This window comes from Danio aesculapii, chromosome 4 (assembly GCF_903798145.1).
Source record: "Danio aesculapii chromosome 4, fDanAes4.1, whole genome shotgun sequence".
In the NCBI taxonomy this organism is placed as follows: domain Eukaryota; kingdom Metazoa; phylum Chordata; class Actinopteri; order Cypriniformes; family Danionidae; genus Danio; species Danio aesculapii.
In genome coordinates, this window is record NC_079438.1 from 17,107,545 (window position 1) to 17,131,490 (window position 23,946).

General features: G+C 40.5%; 1 pseudogene; it reads right to left on the bottom strand.

The window, feature by feature from the left end:
- Positions 1–23,946, bottom strand: part of LOC130222042 (zinc finger protein 729-like) — a 632,497-nt pseudogene that overhangs the window by 54,181 nt on the left and 554,370 nt on the right.

Sequence of the window (23,946 nt, forward strand, 5' to 3'; positions counted from 1 at the left end):
CCGTGTTTTGTCGAGGCCAGTCGGCGAAGGAAACTCAAACAAATGTTGTCTTTTGCTGATCTGGTGCAATTTGATCTTAAGCAGTTAAAGAGAAGCCAAATCTCTGCTTTTGTGATTCTAAAATCTAGAAATATGAGCTAAAATTAATTTGGGACGGTTGTCAAATCATTTTGCACAAACACCAGAATTGAGAACCACTGCTCTGAGGTACGCAAAATAACAAACTATCATACTCAACTTGAATTGCCTTTCTAAAGTTACTTATCTACTTCAGTATATCCCTGTAAATATTTCTTTACAATATTTAAAACAGTTTGATAATTTAGTCAATTTCTGTGGAACAATAAGCAGCCTAGGTTGCATAAGAGTACACAAGTGGAACAAGCCATCCTACTTCCCCTTTCCACCACTACAATGATTATCCATCCATTTATTTATTTCATTTTGTAAATTAGTTATTTTTGAGGCTGATCTCAAAAATATAAGTTTTACTGACAGAATTGTAGGTGCATGCTAGGACTGTCTCTATTATTTGCAGCTAACATTGTCCTTTTGGCTTCATAGGACATGGACCTTCAGCATGCAGTGGGACAGTTTGCTACAGAGTGTGACATGGCAGGGAAAGAAACAGCACCTCTAAGTCAAAAACCATGGTGCTTGACTGGAAAAAGATGGCCATCTCCAGTTTGGAGGAGAGTCTTTACCCCAAATGGAGTTTAAGTATGTGTGTTTTTTTTCCATGAGGAATGGAATGTGAGATTAAAAGATGGATCTGTGCAGCGGCAGCAGTAATGTAGTTGATGTGATTGTCTGTTGTGGTGAAGGAGCTGAGACGAAAGGCAATGTTCTCAATTTACCGCTCAATCTAGGTTCCTACTCTCACCTATGGTCATGACTAAAAGGACAAGATCTCAGATACAAGCGGACACATTTTACAAAGTGTTATGACCCGCTTGTTTGAGTCGCACCATAAAAGAGAGATGAGCTTTCAAAATAGCCTGAATGCAATATATTTATTACAAAGTGTAACTCATAGAACAATCAATCAAAGCAACCAACATAGTCTAGAGATAATAATGAAGATTACAAACTTAGGATATAAATCACAACAACACTTTAACTACAAGATACAAGTACTGCAAAACAAAACCATAAGGTTAAAGAGTCAATGAGATGGCAGGTCTTGACATGATGATTCCTGAGTAGCCACAGCGTCCTGAGGTAGCTAGCACAACAACTTTTATATACCCATTGATGAGTAATGCAGGCATCCAATCAGGATTTACCACATACTCCAATCTGGAGTCTTGGGATCATCACAGTATATTAATATTGTAAAACTTAATACCCGTCGCTCTGCCTAAATCATAAAATATTCATCGAGTTTGTATTCTACTCAAAAAAAGTAAATGTAGTAAACTAGAAAGAATCTTGAACCTAAAAGTAAAGAAACTTCACTAATAAAACATGCAACACAGGACAATTGAATGAGCTTTCTAAACTGAGGCCCTGGTACATTGCAAACTAACCATCCTGGAGCTCCACCTTGTCTGATAAGCGGTGTGTTCTCCACTGTGAATCGCATGGTGCAGTTTCAATTTTGGAGCTGTATAAAAAGTCTTCTCACACTCAAGCACATGTACTCTTTCACACCAGTGTGGGTCTTCATGTGTTTATTAAGGTTTGATGAGTTGCTGAAACGAAGCTGTGGTCACACTAGAGTTTGAGCCTGCAAAATTCTGTTGTACGGTGCTGCAAAAAGGGGTGGGATTAAACAAGATGATTAGACATTAAAAAAGTGAGCGATTGGTCCATATTTTACATTTCTGTCCAGAGAGGTCATGTTTTGATCTACGATTGGTCTCACACAGTCAAGTGATGCGATTTCACAGGTCAGAGTTCACCAAGCTTAACCTTTGCAATGCAGTGAACTGCGAAACTTGACGCACAAACTTGTGTTTTTCAGTCTGACCCATATGCATGCGTATGAATGGAAGTCTATGAGGAGAAAAGTCCAGTGTGACCACGGCTCAAGTGCATGCGAATGGTTTCTCTCCAGTGTGGATCCTCATGTGTTTTTTAAGGGATGATGATTGGCTGAAACTCTTCCCACACTGAGTGCATATGAATGGTTTCTCTCCAGTGTGGATCCTCATGTGTTTTTTAAGGGACGATGATTGGCTGAAACTCTTCCCACACTGAGTGCATGTGAATGGTTTCTCTCCCGTGTGAATCCTCATGGGGTGATTAAGGGATGATGAGCAGCTGAAACTCTTCCCACACTGAGTGCATGTGAATGGTTTCTCTCCAGTGTGGATCCTCATGTGGTGATAATAGGATGATGAATGGCTGAAACTCTTCCCACACTGAGTGCATGTGAATGGTTTCTCTCCAGTGTGGATCCTCATGTGGTAATTAAGGGATGATGATTGGCTGAAACTCTTCCCACACTGAGTGCATGTGAATGGTTTCTCTCCAGTGTGGATCCTCATGTGGTGATTAAGGTGTGATGAGCAGCTGAAACTCATCCCACACTGAGTGCATGTGAATGGTTTCTCTCCAGTGTGGATCCTCATGTGGTCATTAAGGTTTGATGATTGGCTGAAACTCTTCCCACACTGAGTGCATGTGAATGGTTTCTCTCCAGTGTGGATCATCATGTGAATCTTAAGATAGCCTTTTCTTCCAAAACTCTTTCCACACTGAGTGCACGTGAAACGATTCTTGCCTCTCCTTTTCAAAATACCATCAGTCTGTGAATGAGTTTTTTCCTCAATTTTGACATTATGTTCCTCCTCTTTACTCCCCTTATTCTCTTCAAATAGGTCTGAAAAAAAAACAAAAAAACATTAGTTTTCACTAAGTCTCAAAAACTCTCATCAAAAGCTGAAAACTGAAAAGACACTGGAAACATTGGCTACACACACTGTAATTTTGATGCACATTAAATGTAAAAAATCAGATTATATTTAGTTTGGTCCATTTACGTGTACACATTTAAGCAGATTCAGTTCAAGTAATCTTAATTTACATTGTAAAAGCACTAGATAAATAGTGTCACAGCCGCTTAACATAGAAGTTACAGTGAATAGAAACAGTGTCAAACCAGTTTTCAGAGTTTCTTACATAATGATAAGACACAGATTTGAAAGCTGTAAATGGCCTATTTTTATTCGTATATATATTCATAATTACAACAAAATGTTTTTTCTAAATTTTGTAAAGCAGACAGGGAATACTTGTTTATTCTGTGCCTGACTGGTAAACGCATCAGGAAAAAAAGTTCTGGGGTAACAGCTGAACAAACAGCTGAATATTTGCTTCGCAGACATTAGACATACCTGTACAGCATCTGCATAAAACTTTGTGTTTCAGCAAATGGACTGATATTTGGGAACATCTTATTTGGACATTTTCTGGGAAAATGCTTTAAAATAAATAAATAAATAAATAAACAAACAAACAATACTCTAGGCAAATTTACTCCCTTTTCGTTATATTCATGGCTGTTTTTTCTCCATTGGCCTCTATTGTAACAAATTGTTTTTGATTGCAAAGCCATGACAGCATATAATCATGCATTTATGATTGTTGATGTTTTCTGTGACGACAATCAACATTGTTAATTTGGTCTCCACCCATGGGACAGCGAAAAGTAAACTGGCTGAGAGTATAAAGGAAGAGGAGAAGAGTCGAAGAGGGCAGCATTATGTGGTGTGCGAAGGAAAGAGAAATTGACTGAACTGTTGCAGTGCGGGTAAATGAGTAGAGAAACCGTGTCGAGACGAGCAGTGTAAACTTAACGACTGGTTGTGAGAAACAAAAAGTGAAAGTACGTATCGAAGCAACATAGCAAAGACTGCTGTCTCGTACTGGAGTGCTCGTGACGTCTGTGAACGAGTGCGTCACCAAAGACTTTAGTGCAGTGTGTTCTGAAAAAAATCAACTTACGGATGTATCTCGCTGGCATGGAGTCAGCTGCCGAAAGCCTTTATCCCACAGTCGACAGTGTCAGAGTTTCCTGTTAGGCACCCGAGGCTGCTACTCACCGGCTGGGTTCGTCGATGCCCTCAACCTTCACATCCACACCTCCACGTTCGCCATTCCCCTCTCATTTCCCTTGACCCCTCCGCTACATCAGTAAGAAGCAAAAGTTTTTGTTCCCCTTCATAAGGAACTTCAACATGCGTCTGGAAACCAGACTATGGGAGTTCGTCAGACGACCTATCACTTCTGAAGATAAGAAAACGGGCCAATCAAATGCCAATTGATTTGGCAGAGCTTGGCTCCACAGCTGATCCTGATGAGCTAATCAATGCTATATCAGTCTGCTGCTAGAGTCAGCTCACTAGAATTGTTGCTTCAGACCCGATCACGAGACTGAAGACACGCTATCTGCCAACCTGATTTCAAGTTTACTCACCAGTGCAGGGGAAGACTGGACAGTGGCGGACGATCTGGGATTTCCTGTCCCCTGAGCTGGTGTGCACAAAAGAGCAGTTTCCATTTTAAGAGGCAGATTCCCTAAGAGAGCCACACAGTCATTCAACACATCTTTTTCAAGACGCTAATCTGACTGTGCGTTCTCCAGATGACGGGCACGGGTATCAGATGACAGGTCTGGGGGTGCCCGCGGACAGCTCATGCTCTCACTGTGAGGGCGTGGCTGTTGCAAAGCTGAAATCGCGGCTTCAGCCACCCCCGTTGCTCCCCGTGAAAGAGTGGACCCCCCACTCCTCCACAGCGACCCCAATCCAAGCTTCGGATGGTTGTGCAGTTCATCCCCCAGGATGCCTGTGCCTCCGCTTAATGACACCGGAGATCAAAGGTCCATCACGACATCGGAGGGCGAGCTGTTATTCTTAGATGACAGACCGAGCTCGCTTCCATCCTTCGGGGTGCAATGCGCAGTTACGGTTCTCGAATCTGACATAATGACTGCGCTTCCTGGGCTATTTTAGCAGTGCGGCTTGTAGTGAATGGTGCCCATGGAACGAATGGTGCCATTATTAACGTGAGACAACGAAAATACCAACGCAAACCTCTCCTGTATTCTGACATTCCAATACTTCAGAGTTCAACTTTATCTGAAACAGTCAAGAGCAAGAGAAGAGCACGACGTGACCAGAAGAGGGCGCGCAGGACACAGGAACGGAGAGGAAGGGAGATGCTACCTCCCTTGGACCCTCCTCTGTTCTTACCCTCTCCTGACTACCTACCCTCGGAGTGCACACAGCTCGCGCAGCTGACCCTGAAGACCAGAGACTCTGCTCGCTAAGACGGGAGGTCTCAAAGTCATCGTAAATTAGGGGTGTCTCTCATTGCTAATACCTTGTGGAATGCTTAATGCCTTAAAAGTATCTTGACAATGTGTATGAGAGTGTTTGTATGTTGATTTATGTTCTAAGATGTGCCTATGGAACAGCTATAAATTTGTTCACATAAGACATGACCTATAAGTTCTGTATATTGAGGTTGGTTGCCCTTTATCCTCAACGGAGGATAAAGTAAGGATTTTGTTTCTGTCATTTGTCTTTTGTTTATTCTACCTTTTCACTGGATTTTATTTTATTAATAAAAGTGTATTTTATTACTTTTCTTCAACTGGAGTGGACATTGACTTCATTTTCCAGCACCCATCAAGAGTTACCCTGTGTGGTAAAGTATGAATCTAATTTATTCTCTAGCAAAATACATTATAAAGACGATCCTTTAACTAAACTCTAGCTAAGAAATATAGCGAAGGGAGGATTCTGGTTTATCTTTATTTAATTAGGGTGATTAAATAAAGGCGATCCAGCACATGGAGGCCCCAGGCGAGGAACGTTAATATTTTGCGAAAAGAAACATAATTAGATTAGAGAGAAAAGTAGGGGACGCCCGAAAAAGAAATCTCTCGAGTAAGTATAGAATAAAGTGCACATAGACCTAAATAAGGATCTATATTCTATACAAACAAAAAACATGACTGCAGCTTCGGGTATTCAAATCCACCTTATCTCAAATGAGGAGTTAAAAACGCGTAAAAAGGAGAATCCTTTACATGTTTCGCCTCAATCGTGTACAATAGGTAATTGTGTTTACACAGGCGTAAATGATCAAGAAAATAACTGGCTGGAATTGTATGACGCTATAGATAAAGCTACGGGTACCGGTGAACAAGTAGAGTTAATTCTGCATAACCACAAGGGTCCCGCACAATTCCCAGAGCGATTCAGAGGCCGGATAAAAGTGTTAAAAAATAACACAACCATAAGCCCTGAATACTATGTTGAATCAGAAGAAGAGAGAGCTGGTTCAATCTTGGGCGAACAGGCTTCGGCTGGCGCTCAATACAGGTCGGAGGTCACTTTCCTACCCCAGCACATGGGGAGGGAGACTGAGACAGACGTTAGAGACAAGCAATGGGGGGGACCATCTACAAGCACCCCCTATGACGAACCCCTTATGCGAAAAGTAAAAGCAAAAACAAAACAGCCCTTTAAATCCTTTAATAGCCGTAACAAATAGGGTTCACAAAATGAGTCCTTTAAGAAAAGAAAGCTCGAGCGACTCGTCATCAGAAGAAGACAGAGTCCTGCCGGCGCGAGGCAGAATTAGGCAGAAGAATGCCAGAGCGAGTTCTAAAGACCGAAAAACGTCAGCCCATGTTGATGGACGTTTTGTTAAGGCAGGAAACAGAAGAGTTACAATCCCCGAAGGATTTAAAATACAGCTAAGAAAGGTCGAGGGTACCACCCGGTCAGAGCAGAAAGAGAACGCTGACATGATCTACCTAGCAACAGCCTGCACTGCAGATGAAATTCTGGAGCGCACTGATATAAATCAGAAAGCTAAATTAGATATGATATGCGAGCTCGCCTATGCTCTCCAAGCTTTAATTAGTGGAATAATTTGGTCTGGTATAATCGAAGACGAGGACACGTCGAAAAGATATAATCCTAAACTAGGAACAGTACATAAGATCCGAAACCACTTTGCTAAAAGTGGCTCCCAAGATAACAGAGGCAGGCAGTTAGTCACTGAGGGAAAAACGAGGCAGGAAACCCCGCTTCCCAGTGAGTTGAGTGAGACCGATAGCTCTGAAGCGACAGGCTCCTCCGAAGACGAATTTTCAGTACGAAAGTCTGTCATGTTAGCGGGAAATAATACTAAAAAGACTAAGCCATCACCAGCCGTTAGCGAATTAAGAGAACGAGCTCTTTACCCGCTAACACAGATAACCTTTCCACCTGAGGCAACAGTGATGGAAAAAGCTCAGGAGATAGTTAGAATGGGCGAACTTTATAAAGCAGATGATGATCTGATTGAAGCTATGATTGTACATCACACGCGTAAAAGAATTGCACCCGCTACAGTGAGGTTACAACTAGGCATGATATTGGGCAAAAGCCCAGACGATGAAAGAAATGAGCGGGCTGAAATGATTAAAGCGATTGGAGTTTACCCGTATTGTCTTGATAGACAGGGTAGAGTCGAATCAGTGTATGCGCTGATAAGAGAACTCCAAGAGGTGACAGAATTAGTACCGGGATTAGCAGAAGCGAAGCTTTTAGGGCCAGAAACCACCTGGGTGGAATTATCTAATTTCGCCATCAGATGGGAAAGAAAGCGAAAGCTAATCAATGAGAAACAAAGAATTCAGCCACCAAGGGCTGCAGCTCAGAGAGCTCAGAGAGCCCCGCCCGCACGAAAAGGCAGGCAGCAGAAGCAGAGAGCAGAGGTTACAGAGAGACTTCAGAAATCAGTTCAGGAGAAAACAAAGTTAAGAAATAAATTCCAAAAATCAGATTTTAAACAAAAATCTGGAGAAAGTGATTATGTCTCCAAAGAGAATTGGGAAAAAATGACCCCAGAGCAGAGACAGGAATTAATGGATAAAAGAAATAAAAAGAAGCAGCCTAAATCAAAGAATAAAACTAGAGTTGTTAACAGCAACCGAAATGCATCCCGATATCGAGAAGAATAGGGCTGCCTGACTCCAGGAAAAAAGGCCATAATGTCTGAACAAGTTACAGAAACGGCAGATATGAATTTAAACCTAAATTATGAGGGAATATTATTTGATCTTGATACAGGAGCAGACGTTACGGTAGTAAGTCAGCTGCCTAAAGAAGCTAAAGAAACTGAAACCTCTTTTAATGTAAAAGACTTTAGAGGCAATATAGAAACGCATAAAGTCTATGATTGGAAAAACTTGCAAATTATCCAAGGTGTTAATAATTTAATGACACTAAAAGATGCCAGTACAATACTACAAAGCAGACAGATAGGCTGGTTAAAACAAATAAACCTGGAGCAGGAAATAAAGAGAATGGCCGAAACTAGCAAAGCCGACCATATTAAAGTCACAGAGATATTAAGAAAATATCAAAGCCACGCAGCACGTAGTAAAAATGATTGCGGAAAACTATCTGATAAGTGGCAATATGAAATAAAGGGTGGTATACCGCCACCACAAAGGCAATATCCGATTAATAGAAGCGCGTTGCCTGAAATAAAAATCACAATTGATGAATTAAAACAAAAAGGTATAATAAAAGAAGTTGATAATGCGCCAACAAATTCACCTATTCAAGCGGTAGCAAAACCGGATGGAGGGTGGAGGTTGGTAACAAATTATAAAGCATTAAACAAACAAACTGTACCAGATACTAGATATCTGATTAATGCAAGAGACGCTACGGGCGCAGCCCCAGAGGGGAAATTGCTATCTAAGATAGATCTTGCAAACGGATTTTGGTCTGTGCCGCTGAAGCCTGAGAGCAGAGCGCGCACAGCATTTACCTTTGAGAATAAACAGTATGTATATAATGTTTTACCTCAAGGATTTAAGAATTCTCCGAATGCTTTCCAAGCCATAATGATGGAAATTCTTGCCGACTTACCCATAGTAGTTTATATAGATGACATTCTAATCGTTACCAATGATGAGGAAGAACATCTTAAAATATTAGATGAGACCTTAAACCGACTGACTAAAGAAGGGTTCCGGTTGAATTATAAAAAGATGGAAATCGCTAAAGACGATGTCGAATTTTTAGGATTTCAAATAACTGGTAATGAACGATTCCTTTCACAAACTACAGAAAATAAGTTGAAGGAATTAAGAGGAAAAAAGATAACCAGTTTAAAACAATTACAGAGCATGTTGGGTACATTAAACTTTGTAAGAGATTTAATCCCTGGATATGCTAAACATGCGAAACCCCTTTATAATGCAACTAGAGGAGGTGTTTTAAATTGGAATGAGAAGTTATCCGAAATAAAAGCTAAACTAATAGATGAAGCTTTGAATAGTGGTCACCTCGTGAGAAGAGACGAAACCACTCCGTTAATAGTAAAAATAGCTAACACGGAGGATGAAATAGAATTAATTCTCTATAATGAGGGAAATGAAAAACACCCAGTGAGTTTTATCTCCTCTACTAAGCCAGCAAACCAGAGAAAGATGCAAAACATGAGTGGGGGTGACCTTTTGGCTACACTCGCTAAATCACTGCTAACGCTGAAAACCCTAGCATTAGATCAGCAAATTGTAGTGAAGGCTAAAGGTGAGGGGATAAATCAAATAGTCAGAGAGGCTAAAAACCTTATAAGTGAGAACAAACGTGTGCATTGTCATACGTGGGCAAAATGGTCGTTGATTTTAAATGATACTCAATTTCAATTTAAATCAGAAAAAATTCCCAAAACCGAAAAGACTACCAAAGTGCCCATAAATAAAGTTTGTTATTACACTGACGGTACGACCGAGCAGGGAATGACTAGATGGGCATGGATTCGAAAGAAAGGCCGCAAGGTCACTGAATCAGATAAAGGTATCTTAGAGGCAGGGTTGAGCGCACAGGCTGCTGAGGTGAAAGCATTTAGAAAAGCTTTAGAAAAAGCCAAGCAGCTGAGCGACCTTAAATGTTTTATAGTGACTGATAGTGACTATATTTACCAAGCTGTGGAAGAACATTTAAGTACATGGAAACATAATGATTTTACTACTTCCAAAGGGAAGCCTTTAAAACAAGCCGATGACTGGCGAGTAATAGATGAGCTAATCTCAGAAATTACACCGACAGTATTACACCAAACCAGCCATACGACACAGAGTACGACGGCTGCAATAGGAAATAAGGAAGTAGACAGTTATGTGCGTAGCGTACAAGCTGTCACAAAGGAAAGTCAAAAGGACTTAATTGAGAAACTTCATGTAGAATTGAAACATCCTACAACAAAATATTTAGCGCTATATTGTCATGCTTTAGGCCTAAATATACAAAACCTAAAGTCTGAATATTATAGGATAAAAGTGAACTGTCCAAATTGCAGAAAAGCAATGGATTCACGTAATAATGATTATGGGTCTATAAAAACAGATCAGGAAAATGATGAAATCAGCATGGACTTTGCTGGACCTATTAGACCTCAAACTAAAAAGAAAAATTGTTATTTTCTTTTAATCACGGATAATGCGAGCAATTACACACAGATTTATCCATGTGAACGAGCTACTGAACAAGTAGTAATTAAAAGTTTGCGGGAATGGTTTAAATATAGAGGAATACCCAATAGAATTAGAGGTGATAACGCATTTAATCTTACGGGACAGGAAGTGGAGAACTTCATAAAAGATTCAGGTGCGAAATTGATTAAATCCGTGAAATATCAACCTGCTAGTAATGGAATTGCAGAGCGCATGATAAAAGAAGCGAAATCTTGGTTTTTAAAGAACGAAGAAAAGGAATGGGACGAGCAGATTATTGACTGCTTAAAATTTCTAAATTACAGAGTCCCTATACCTGAAAAGGAGGAAAACCCGCCACGAGACAGGGCCCCAATAAAGGTAGGAGACGTAGTTTTCATACAGAAAAGGGTAAAAGGTCGTAGATTTAAACAAAATTTAGGTACAGAGGATAAAGTTATATCCGTGCCATCTAAAACTACGGTCGAATTAGAAGCTAACGGTATTTGGAGTCTCAGAGACCTAATAAAAAAGCCGGAATAATGGCAGAGAGAAACTTGACCTGTGACCTCAAGTCTAGTGAAGGCCTTTATAAGCAAAAAGGCTTCATCAGAATTATTAGAGGTTTTTCTGGACACTTGACCATTGAAAAATGGCTTAAGCCAGAATTTGATAGAGCTCTGGGAAGAAAATCTATTAGTGTACAAGGGACACCAGCTATAAGTTATAGGATCGAAGACTGCGCCGTATGTGGAAAACCTAATGTAGCGATTAAACTAGCTGAAGGCTTATACACAAATAGGCCGAGTAAAGCAGAGTTGCTAATTCAGCATGGTTTAGGAGCTCATTTCCCGTGGTGGAATGAGTTGGGAGATATCGATGCGTGTGCTTTGCATGATGTCACCATTTGTGGTGATTGCAGAGAATCACACCAGAAGGTCGAGATCGAACAATATGAGATAAAACAGGATGGATGTTTATGCCGAAACTGTCAGTCATGTAAGCAAAGGTTTATTGCCCTTGGAAGGGAATGCCGATGCATGTATGATGGGGAAGAATTTACATCTTGTGATAGATGTAAGAGTTTGTTCCATTGCAAATGCTTAAAGTTAATTAGCAAAAAGCAAATATGGATGACTCGAAAATCCAGGAAGGCCCTAGGAGCCTTAGTTGAGGGTAGAATAATGACAATGTGGGACATAAACCCAGTGTCCCTAATGACAAATGCAGATTCAAAATTCATGGCCCAAAGACTCAATGAACTGTCCTTTTGCCCAGGGGGAATACCAGGGGGACAGGAGTCTTTGAACGGAAACGAGAGTTTTCGTAATGGCCTGGTTTATCTCACCCATTTAGGAGGGTGGGAGACCGCTGTCAAAATGCAGTTGCATAGACATGTTAGCTACAAGCGAGGTGGCTTGGGCACATGTGTATGGCTTTTGCATGATGACGGATGGATTAAATGTGAACTTTCTGATGCTATAATAATAACAGCAAAAGAAATGACATTTAATCAATGCATCAAGGTATGCGAACCTAAGGATGAACCCAGTTATTTCACTGAATCGAACATCTCAGTTTATGGATCTTCACAATCCTTTAGAGAAGGGACAGCGAAAATCAAAATTATCAGATCCACACAACCCTATCCATTGATGACTCCTGAACCAAGTGATGAGGATAAATCTAGAATAGAAATTTTGGATTTAACTGTTCTGTTAAATTTAACTGGAAGTTACCTGGGTATTGGTGAATGTATTCAGGGAGTAAATGTTTATCTAAATAGATCAAAAGATAAATCGGATACGGGTTCAGGAAATAAATTCATACAATTGAAAAAGTGGATCTTCAAAAAATTCAGTCGAGGGACAGAATAGGATATGAAACGAGTTGTCTCTGTTCTCTGTTGCAGGAAAGCATGCAGAAAGACGGGCCTGACCGAGGGGTGAGAGAAAGTCGGAAGTGTACGGAATCACGAATCCAGGAGATCGTGATGAGTCTAATGATAACTAGCTCTTTACTCCTAATTATTACAGGCACCATTTTTTCAGGATTAGAGATAAAAACTCAAAGTAAGGAAGAAACCCGACATGTGTGTAGACATGTCGAGATAACGGAACATTGGGTATGTCCAATTCAGGAAATAACTGTGAGAAATAAAACCTACAATAGTAGTGATTTTGAAACAATGACGAAGTCGTACATTAAAAATATTGACGACAGATTTTGGGTATGTAATCATACCAACCCAAGTGCATTATTTATACTGATCAAATATAATGGTCTGGTTAATAATAAAGTAAGATTTAAATGGGATAGGCTTATAGTTATAAATGAATCCCATGTAAAACTGATTGGGCTTGAAATCCTAAATGAAAATCAGACAGTATGGACTAATGAAAGTAGCCTAAGCGTCTGGAATTTGGAATTAGGAGTGGAATTAAGCAAATCAGTAGGACATTGTTGGCAGAATTTGACAAATGCTAAACAATGGATAATAACTGACTCCATTTCTGCACCCAGAAATGACAAAATACTTAGAGGCCTACAAAGTAGCCGAATAAGTAAGGTGAGGTTATTATCAGAAACAGGCAATGACACATCAAGGCATCGCAGATTAACAAATTGGTTAATGGCGGGAGCTAAAGGACATGTGACTTATTGGCCTGATGGTTTGAACAGTACACACCTAATATTAGGTGTTTATAAGTCAAAACCAATAATTCCTTATGCGGAAATAGACTGGGTAACATGTAAACAACATCTAACCCAAGGAAAATATTGTGATAGTGAAAGGGATTGCATTCATAAATTGGGGATGAAACCTTTTGGCTCTAGTGGGGCTAAATTTCTCATCAGAAAATATGGTGCATTAAAGCCAAATTCATGGGCATCCTTTTTCCAACACAATATGGTAAAATACTGTACGGATCTGTCTAAAACAGAATACTGGTATTGTTATATATCAGGTCAGTCACTTTATGATCAAAATCTAATGGATCAATATGAAAGCGAAATATTTGACAAATGGAAAGCTTATGTCAGATATAAGGGCCTTCAAGAAGAGAGGATTTTAAATGAAACCTGTCAAACAATAAAATGTTTTATCGAAACCCATTGGCTTGATAATCGAGGAATACATCCATGGATGTTAGATAGCAGTCACGGTATACCTGAAGCATTAGCTAATAAAAGTGGAATAACGGATTTTATTAAATCTATTCCGGATCAACAATATAGAATGGCTCTAGCTTTGTATGTATACAAATGGGACATGCTCTCGCGCGAAGAATATAAAAATAGGCCTAGTCCGGTCCATATGGGATTGGTAGATAGCGTGCACGGCCTATGGCATAATAAGTTTTATATTAAATTCGATTTTAGCCACAAACTCATGGGAGCTTATCAACATCAATTTAATAAACTGAGTTTCTTTCATTCAAATTTTAGGAAGACTAGTTTCACTAGAAATTTAGTTGATGTTTCCTATGAAAATCGAACCCAGGATTATTGGAAAGGTGGAGCTACCCTAAACATGGGTTTTAGTGGGTTTAAGTGGAATTTATATGAAGACAATGGATTGAACAACAGTGCAAGCCTACTAGGGGCAGAATTGCAAGAATGTGATCCAGATATCTTTAACAATTGGACTTATAAATATATGCCACCTTATGCCCGTCAAGGAGACGAAATAAAATTATGGAAGGGAGAGAATAGCTTTTGTTCCTGGGAAAACTATTCCATTATAACGGGAAAAATCAGGAATAATTGTGACAAAATTAACTGCTCCATCCCTTGGCATGCAATTTTTGTGTCAGTACTCCCTCTAGTGGCGAAATACGAGAACCAGGTTAAAAAACATTGTAGTGCAATTGGTATTGAAAATTTTCATATTAAGCGGAAATTAACAGAATTAATTGATGATTACATAGAGGGGACGAGCATCGGTCCTAATTGGCACTTTATGCACAATTGGATCTCAGCTTTAGATATTGTCACAGAGGATGTTCCCATACTACGTCAAAATCAGAAAGACTTTACTGAATACAGGTGTGATATTTAGTTTGGGTGCGGGAACAGCAGTTGAAACTGTTAAACAAACTGTCATAGGATGGTGGAAATGGATTAAGTTAATTTTGATCATTGCAGGCTGCATATTTGCAGTTGTGTTAATTGTATCTGTCTCCCTCAAGATGGCACAACTTTGTGGTGCTCTAGGGAATCTTTGCAGTCCATGCAGAGGAATAAATTATGGGCGGTTGAGGTCAGAGGTATCGAGGTGACGAGTAAAACACATGTTTGATACCTGTATAAAGGCCTGTTGTGCAAATTGTCAAAACAAACGCCTTGGAGTACAGACTCTGATCATGCTGTTTATTCGATCATAACGAGGTGCCGAACATATCTGGGCGCAAGGCACAGTGTTATCAGTAGGGTTTTAAGTTTTATGTTTTTGTGATTTTTTGAAAAAGATGAAATTTTATTTGAACCTTTTTAAAATCACTGTATATGAAACTAAGGACCAACCGTTTTCATTTATGTACTCCATAATGATTGTTTAACAATGTTAGAACAGATTATGGGATAATAATGAAACAGACAGATGTAATTGTTATATAATTATGACATATTGATTTTTTAGATTTCGAGAGGGGAAGGATCAAGTGAGGACCACCTGACCTATAACACCTGTAACCATAATAAGAGAATGTGCAAAATTTGTTATCACAGCAATGGGAAGGAATTTCAATGTTGTATGAAATGTTTTATGAACAATGATCTAAATTTTAACACGATTCATTATATTCTCTGTTGGAATGAGGGCCAATTACAGCCGTTGTTGTCAAAATTAACGACCGCTAAAGGTCAATTAATTTTACCATGGGCTCCCGTGGTTATACACGGAGCAGGGTGGCGTAGCAAGTTTTTTGTTCGACCTTATTGGGTAAATGGCAAAGTCCAAATGGGTATAGTCGATTGTAATGGAACCCTGCATATCCTACCCACAGGAATATGTCCTGGTGTGGAGGGACGGCCGTTGGGAGAGTACCAAGATGGAGGAAATCATCTGGCACAACGGGTTAATTCTGCGACTGCTGAACGCCCAGATTTGGAATTTACTAAAGACCTCACGGCCTTTCTCGCAGACGAAAAGAATTGGCCGACGCCTATTGGCTTCTATGGGTCAAAGTAACTTGCTAACTGTCCAGCTATTTTATCGTAAAAGAGAGAAATGATTCAATCTTTGGTTAATAAGCACGGATGGATGGGCTGTTCAACTCCAACAGTGTATATATGAATCTTGTGTGTTAAATGAATTAGATAATGAGTATTTTGTGTCTCAACTCCATATGGCAAGAGGGGATGTAGTGAATGGTGCCCATGGAACGAATGGTGCCATTATTAACGTGAGACAACGAAAATACCAACGCAAACCTCTCCTGTATTCTGACATTCCAATACTTCAGAGTTCAACTTTATCTGAAACAGTCAAGAGCAAGAGAAGAGCACGACGTGACCAGAAGAGGGCGCGCAGGACACAGGAACGGAGAGGAAGGGAGATGCTACCTCCCTTGGACCCTCATCTGTTCTTACCCTCTCCTGACTTCCTACCCTCGGAGTGCACACAGCTCGCGCAGCTGACCCTGAAGACCTGAGACTCTGCTCGCTAAGACGGGAGGTCTCATAGTCATCGTAAATTAGGGGTGTCTCTCATTGCTAATACCTTGTGGAATGCTTGATGCCTTAAAAGTATCTAGACAATGTGTATGAGAGTGTTTGTATGTTGATTTATGTTCTAAGATGTGCCTATGGAACAGCTTTAAATTTGTTCACATAAGACATGACCTATAAGTTTTGCTGAATAGTAGAATTCTTGACTGAGGGGTCAGACCACATTATATTGGTTGGTCCTTTAGTGATTTATAATTAGTGTTTTGATATATTAGGTAAAACCCAGATGGTGTACCGGTAATTATATGCAGTATGTCAAGTCCTCACTGATATATGAGGTGTAGTTATGTGCATGACCTGATTTTGGAAGTATAAAAGCTGAACTAAACTGACCAGCTTTGCGCTTTCCGACTTCTGTATATTGAGGTTGGTTGCCCTTTATCCTCAACGGAGGATAAAGTAAGGATTTTGTTTCTGTCATTTGTCTTTTGTTTATTCTACTTTTTCACTGGATTTTATTTTATTAATAAAAGTGTATTTTATTACTTTTCTTCAACTGGAGTGGACATTGACTTCATTTTCCAGAACCCATCAAGAGTTACCCTGTGTGGTAAAGTATGAATCTAATTTATTCTCTAGCAAAATACATTATAAAGACGATCCTTTAACTAAACTCTAGCTAAGAAATATAGCGAAGGGAGGATTCTGGTTTATCTTTATTTAATTAGGGTGATTAAATAAAGGCGATCCAGCACAAGGCATAAACTGAAAACAGCCAAATCTGTATTAAGATCTGTGAAAAGATGGACTAACGAAACAGGGCGGGATCTACAAGCCTGTTTCAACCTCACTGACTGGAGTGTTTTTGAAGCTGCTGCAAACAATCTGGATGAGCTCACAGAAACTGTAACATCTTATATCAGTTTCTGTGAAGACGTGTGCATTCCTACCAGGACTCAACTCACATACAACAATGACAAACCATGGTTCACTGTAAAACTCAGACAGCTACGTCAGGCCAAGGAGGTTGCTTACAGGAATGGGATAGGGCCTTGTATAAACAGGCCAAATACACACTGGAAAAGGAGATCAGAGTCGCAAAAAGGAACTATTCTGAGAAACTAAGGAGTCAGTTCTCTTCCAGTGACTCAGCATCTGTGTGGAAAAGTCTGAAAAACATCACAAACTACAAGACACCATCCCCCATTACTGTAGACAATGAACGACTTGCAAACGACCTGAATGAGTTTTACTGCCGGTTTGAGAAAACCCCCCACACCCACTTTGAACTGCTCTTCACGCCACCATTAACACCTCCACCACCCCCTGCCTCCCCCATACCTGCACTACAGTTTAACGAAGATGAGGTGCGCCAGGTCTTCCGGAAACAGAAGAGGAAAAAGCACCAGGCCCAGATTTTATAACACCAGCCTGTTTAAAATCCTGTGCTGACCAACTGGCCCCCATCTTCACCCTGATCTTCAACAGATCACTGGAGCTGTGTGAAGTGCCCTCCTGCCTCAAACGCTCCACCATCATACCCATCCCAAAGAAACCCAAACTTACAGGACTAAATGACTACAGACCGGTGGCACTAACATCTGTGGTCATGAAGTCTTTTGAAAAACTGATGCTGGCCCACGTGAAGGACATCACTGAACCCTCACTGGACTCTCTTCAGTTTGCGTACAGAGCAAACAGGTCTGTGGATGATGCAGTAAATATGGAACTGCATTATGCTCTGCAACACCTAGACAGACCAGGGACCTATGTGAGGATCTTGTTTGTTGACTTCGGCTTGGCGTTTAACACTATCATCCCAAAACTTCTCCTGCCCAAATTAACTCAGCTCTCTGTGCCCACCTCTGTCTGTCAGTGGATCAACAGCTTCCTAACGAACAGGCAGCAGCTGGTGAAGCTGGGAAAATTCTCATCTAGCATCCGCACAATCAGCACTGGCACCCCCCAGGGGTGTGTCCTCTCCCCACTGCTCTTCTCCCTGTACACAAATGACTGCACTTCAAAAGACTCCTCTGTGAAGCTCTTGAAGTTTGCAGACGACACCACACTTATCGGCCTTATTCAGGACGGTGACGAGTCTGCTTACAGACAGGAGGTTAAGGAGTTGGCTGTCTGGTGTAGCCACAACAACCTGGAGCTCAACACACTCAAAACAATGGAGATGATAGTGGACTTCAGGAGAAACCCCCCTGCTCTCCCCCCACTGAGCATCATGGACAGCATTGTGGCAGCAGTAGAGTCATTCAGGTTTCTGGGCACCACCATCTCTCAGGACCTGAAGTGGGACACTCACATTGACTCCATTGTCAAAAAAGCTCAACAGAGGCTGTACTTTCTTCGTCAGCTGAGGAAGTTTAACCTCTCAAAGGAGCTGCTGAAACAGTTCTACACCTCCATCATTAAATCAGTCATCTGCACATCAATAACTGTCTGGTTTAGCTTAGCTACTAACTATGACCTCCAAAGACTACGTCGAATAGTTCGGACTGCTGAGCGAATCACTCGTACAACCCTTCCTACTCCCCAAGAACTGTACTTATCCAGAGCGAGCAGAAGGGCTGCCCAAATCACTCTGGACCCCTCACACCCAGCACACTGCCTCTTTGAACTTTTACCTTCTGGTCGACGCTACAGAGCACTGCGCACCAGAACAGCCCGAAACAGAAACAGTTTCTTCCCTCAGGCAATCCATCTCATGAACACTTGATGATAATAATTGTGGAACCAACATCACTACTTGCTATACACTTTGATACACATATACACTTATTTAACAACACACTTTACATGCCATATTGTACATAACAGCTGCACATATAACATTGTATATAGTAATAAACACGTACATACACTTTTCAATTTGTATATTTGCACTCACTACTTCAATTTTTTTTTTTTATATATATATATATTTATTATCTTTTTTTTGTCCTGTCTCTGTAATTCTGTTGCACTGTAGAAGCTCTGTCACGAAAACAAATTCCTCGTATGTGTGAGCATACCTGGCAATAAAGCTCATTCTGATTCTGATGTTCGTGCATAGCTGGTTTAGGAAGGTCCTGTAGCCACGCAGCCTCTATGTTATGGAAGGTAAGTAAATAATACACATTTTTAGGATTTTTTATGTATGGTCATGTCTTGTCACGTTTGTGTTAACATAAGTAAGCTATAAATGTATAACAGTATGCTAACGTATTTGCATCATAACATACAGCTGCTGACTTGGTTACCATCTGCAGACTAAGTATCTGGTCAAATCTTTTAAAAGGTAAGTGCTGTAAGGTAAGTAAATGTTTAACATCTCCTGAGTCTGAAGCAATGATGGCAAGATGCTCCCATTCCTGTCACGTTATCGCTTGACGTTTGACGTGGATTCGTCAAATGTCATGACTTGACGTTGTAAGAGGATTAGCCGAAAAGCCCTGCGAATCCCATTGAATTGAAAATAAACGGCATCTCAGGACATTCCACTACTTGGCATACCAAGACAATTCTTTTGATCCCGTTTCGGTGCACTTGCTTTAAAGCCTACGTCTATTGTTTTGAACACATGCTTTTCCGAGTTGCTGTGGACAATGCCTTGATATTGCGCAAACGCCTCAAACCTTGCAGTCTACAGTGCCCATTAACGCTGCCAGGGCCACTGCTAAGCTGCGTAAATTGTGGCGCAAAGAGATTGATGCGGCACTTTGTCACTGTTACTGTATCACTCGGACATGGCGACAGAGGTTTAAATACTTGAGCCTGAGATCTCAGCTGAGCAACAGCCACGTCCTCACAGTGAGAGCATGAGCTGTCCGCGGGCACTGCATCGACATGCTGGACCCCCAGACTTTACAATGATTATATTTTTCTCATAGTATAAGCAATATTAAATACCCCAAGCAGTTCTAAATGCACATCTGAAACGGTTTCAGAACTCTGCCAAACCCTGTGCCACAAAATGAATGTGTCCGTGTGTAAAGCCAAAACCTATAACCAAAAAGTTTTATTCATTACATAAACTAATAATGTCCCTGACAAATAAAATTTTCTGGGTGAACAACTTACATCTTTGGTCTCTTTGGCAATTTGAGCAATACAGCAATTCACAGCCTGTAAAGCAAAATATGCAGACATCTATCAATAAATGTGTAATCTTATAAATCATCACACATTGTGTAGATATTCAATTTATTGTATGACTACTTCATGAATATTTTATAACGTTTCATACTTACATTGTCATTTAGCCAAGGCATTGCTGTGCTGCTGCTGTCACTCAGGAGATGTGGAGGGAGAATTGATTTCAGGTCCCGCAGAAACAAAACAGCATAAGGTGAAATTCTGGCAATTATCCCATCTTCTTTCCTCTTTGCAGCATACAGCTTGGAGATTGTCTCCTAATATTGAAAAGCAAAGTGATAAAGACTGTCATTCCTGTTGTCAATCATTTTAAACATTTTATTTTGGAGTATGAAACTTGCAAAAATGCTACCTTGTGTGCTTGCCCAATTGGGAACATTGCCACTGAAAACTTCTTCCCTTCCTCTTTCATCAGCTTTTGCTGGGCCTTGTGGATCTCTGCCCTGGGCCTCCATAGTTGGTTGTGTTTGTATCTCTACAAATATTTCAGAATTATTACATATATGACAGAACTATACATATACACACACATGCACACACACACACACACACACACACACGTTACATTTTCTTACCTTTCTGACCACACACCAGTTTTCCCTGTATTCCTATATGCATCTCCTCTGGTGTGCGCTTCTGTATTTCTTTGAAAAATTGTGCAGTTTTCCTTGTGTTGTGAAGGTGGAAGTACAATCAAATTGAAAACATCTAATGTGTATCTTTCATTTGGCACAAGGAATATCCGCTTGAAGAAAGTTCTCGGTTTACTTGTTCCGCTTCTGAAGAGTTGATTAAAGAAGCCAGATATGGGATGAGTTTAATACCCCGTAATTTCTCCTCAGGTCGTTTCTGGTTCTTCTGATGAAACCTGTCATATAAACACAAGCGGTCGGATGTTCCAGTTTCTGGATGTGGATGAAAAAATGTGTCAGTTTTTGAGGATTTGGGGTTGAGCCTGGTTTTCTTTTTGATGTTATCAACCCAGTCAAAATGTGCACTGAACTTTCCAGTTGCTGCCAAGGTCATGTTCTTCTCAGTTCACTCACATACTCTCCCATCATGTGGCTTAAAAAATTGTTGCTGTGTACGGTTATTTACATGTCTGGCAACACGACCAGCAATGTCACATACATACACTGTGGGAGGATGTTTGAAGCTCAAAAGGGCATCCCCATGGTCTCAGGTGGACTCCTGCCACCACAAGGGTGATGCATAATACACAACTCCATGTGTGCCCCCCATGTGTAGCACTCCAGCTGTATTGTAAAGAGAAATGACACATGTCCTTAAAGGGCACATAGGTTACCCCTTTTTTCATATTTAATATAAGTCTTTTGTGTCCCCAGAATGTGTCTGTAAAGTTTCAGCTCAAAACACCCATCAGATTATTTATTATAGCTGTTTGAAGTGTCTATATTATAGCTGGAAAAAAGGTTTTGCTGTTTTTTTTAGTACTGGCCCTTTAAGGCTAGTCCTCCCCGCCCACCGTTCCCACGTGCCTGTCAGCAATCGCCGCCCTCGGCTGCCTCAGGAAGCAGATCTCACGTAACGTGTGTGAGAAATACTACAGTAAGAACTTTAACAATCATTATTTGATGCATTTTTTGTGGAGTTGCAACAATGAGTCACACACAATGTCATTACAAAAGTCACGCACACACACAGCAAGGACACACACACATAGCGCAGACACATACACACACACACACACACAAACGTAGCGCAGACATACACACACACATAGCTCAGGCACGCAGACACACACAGCTCAGACACGAAGACACACACACACACACACACACACAAAGAGAGAGAGAGAGAGAGACAGACAGCACGTTAAGCTTTGCATGATTGCAAGATTTTTATGTGACATGATACTGGTAATCTCCACTGTTGTATGGATATCTCTTATATTAATGTACAAAATAAACCTGATTTAACATCCACAAACCGGGATTGAAGCGTCTTCCTTTATAATTGTTCTGACACGCGGCTGTGCTGATGAAGTGAATCTGAAGTGAATCGCTGTAATTCATTACACACATGCACTGTTTTAAAACATTTTAAATTTGTGAAACTCACTCTTGATCACGTTTGATGATGATTGATGATCCTAGCGAGCTGAACACACCTTTTATTCCCGGCTGCTTTGCGCTCGTCCTGTCTTGATGATATGATTATACACGTGACTACTGGACATGTTAATGCGTGCAGCTGTCAATCAATATTGGTGGGCGGGGGGACCGCTCTCCTACGTAAAGTTGCGGTCAATCTGAAAACCGCTCCAATTGGTCCACCGTTTTTATGTTGTTAAATTTGAAAAAAAGGACTGGGTGTGTTTATTTCACCCCAATATGACAGTTTATACACTATACTTATACACTACACTATCCAAACAGCTTGAAAAGTAGATTTTTCACTATAAGTGCCCTTTAACTTATTCAAATAAAAAAGTTAACATATTAAAAAGGAAAATTATTTACAAGGTTACTTTTATATATGCATCTTTATAAAATAAAGCAGTGGTCCTCAACCTTTGAAAAATAGTCCATGTTGTCTTTATATATTTAGATAGCTTCATTTATTACTGACTTTTTGCTTTCAAAATATGGAATTATGCAGTTGAAGTAATATTGTGCTACTTTTGCTACATAGTAGAAGTGAACTAGTTTTGTTTTGTGTTAAAGCCACAATGGCCATGCATGTTCATAATCACACTTCTTTGTATGAGTGCTTTATTGGGACCTTATAGGGACATTTTGTGCCTGGACTCAACTTAGTATTGGTGAGACCTAACTATTTTGTTACTTACTTAATACCCACAGAGCATGCTCATAGGGCATACTTCTGACACAGTTTCTGTTCCCCAGTATACCTATACTTCGCCCAGTGTGGCCATATACACATCTTTTTTGATGGAATGCAAACTGGCATCGAGATCCTAAAGTGCAGTTTTCCATGCGTTGGCATCTTGTTGAAGGCATACAAAAGATCTATGACAAATGATTGGTGAAATGGCCCAGTGGCCTCATGGATAAGGCATCAGCCTCTGGGGCTCGGGATTGTGGGTTCAAGTCCCATCTGGGTTGTCTTTGAAGGTCTCACTTCAATTTGGGAGCAATGTTTGTTGAATTTAACACGGTAGCTGTGAAAACCTTCTCGAGATGTGTTTGCATGTCATTAACTTCCTGCATTGCCATGCATATTACCTGTTATGACTAAAAGGGTAACGAGATACCTAACGCGAAAGGCCATTTTGAATCCTGCATGGTGCCTACAGAGAAGAGACTGTGTACAAACACAAAAATGATGCTTATATATAAAGCTGGTGGGTTGTTCAAGATCTATAAACAAATCTAACAACCGAATCATTGCCGCTCCTTTTTTTGTCTGTATAATTGTACATGTTAGACTGATTTAGATCAGAAGTCCACTAAATGTTCATTAACTAAAGTCACAGCAAAAGCTGCTACAATTAACATAGAACCATCGTGGATAGCACAGCTCCGTTGCTTTTTCTATGACCAGCGTAGGGCTTGTCCAGGATTTGAACCCGGTACCTCTCGCACCCAAAGCGAGAATCATACCCCTAGACCAACGAGCCCTGTAGAAGCAGTCTGCAGTGCCACCAAAAATTCTGTGAGACTGATCCAATCTACTCTTTGTTCATG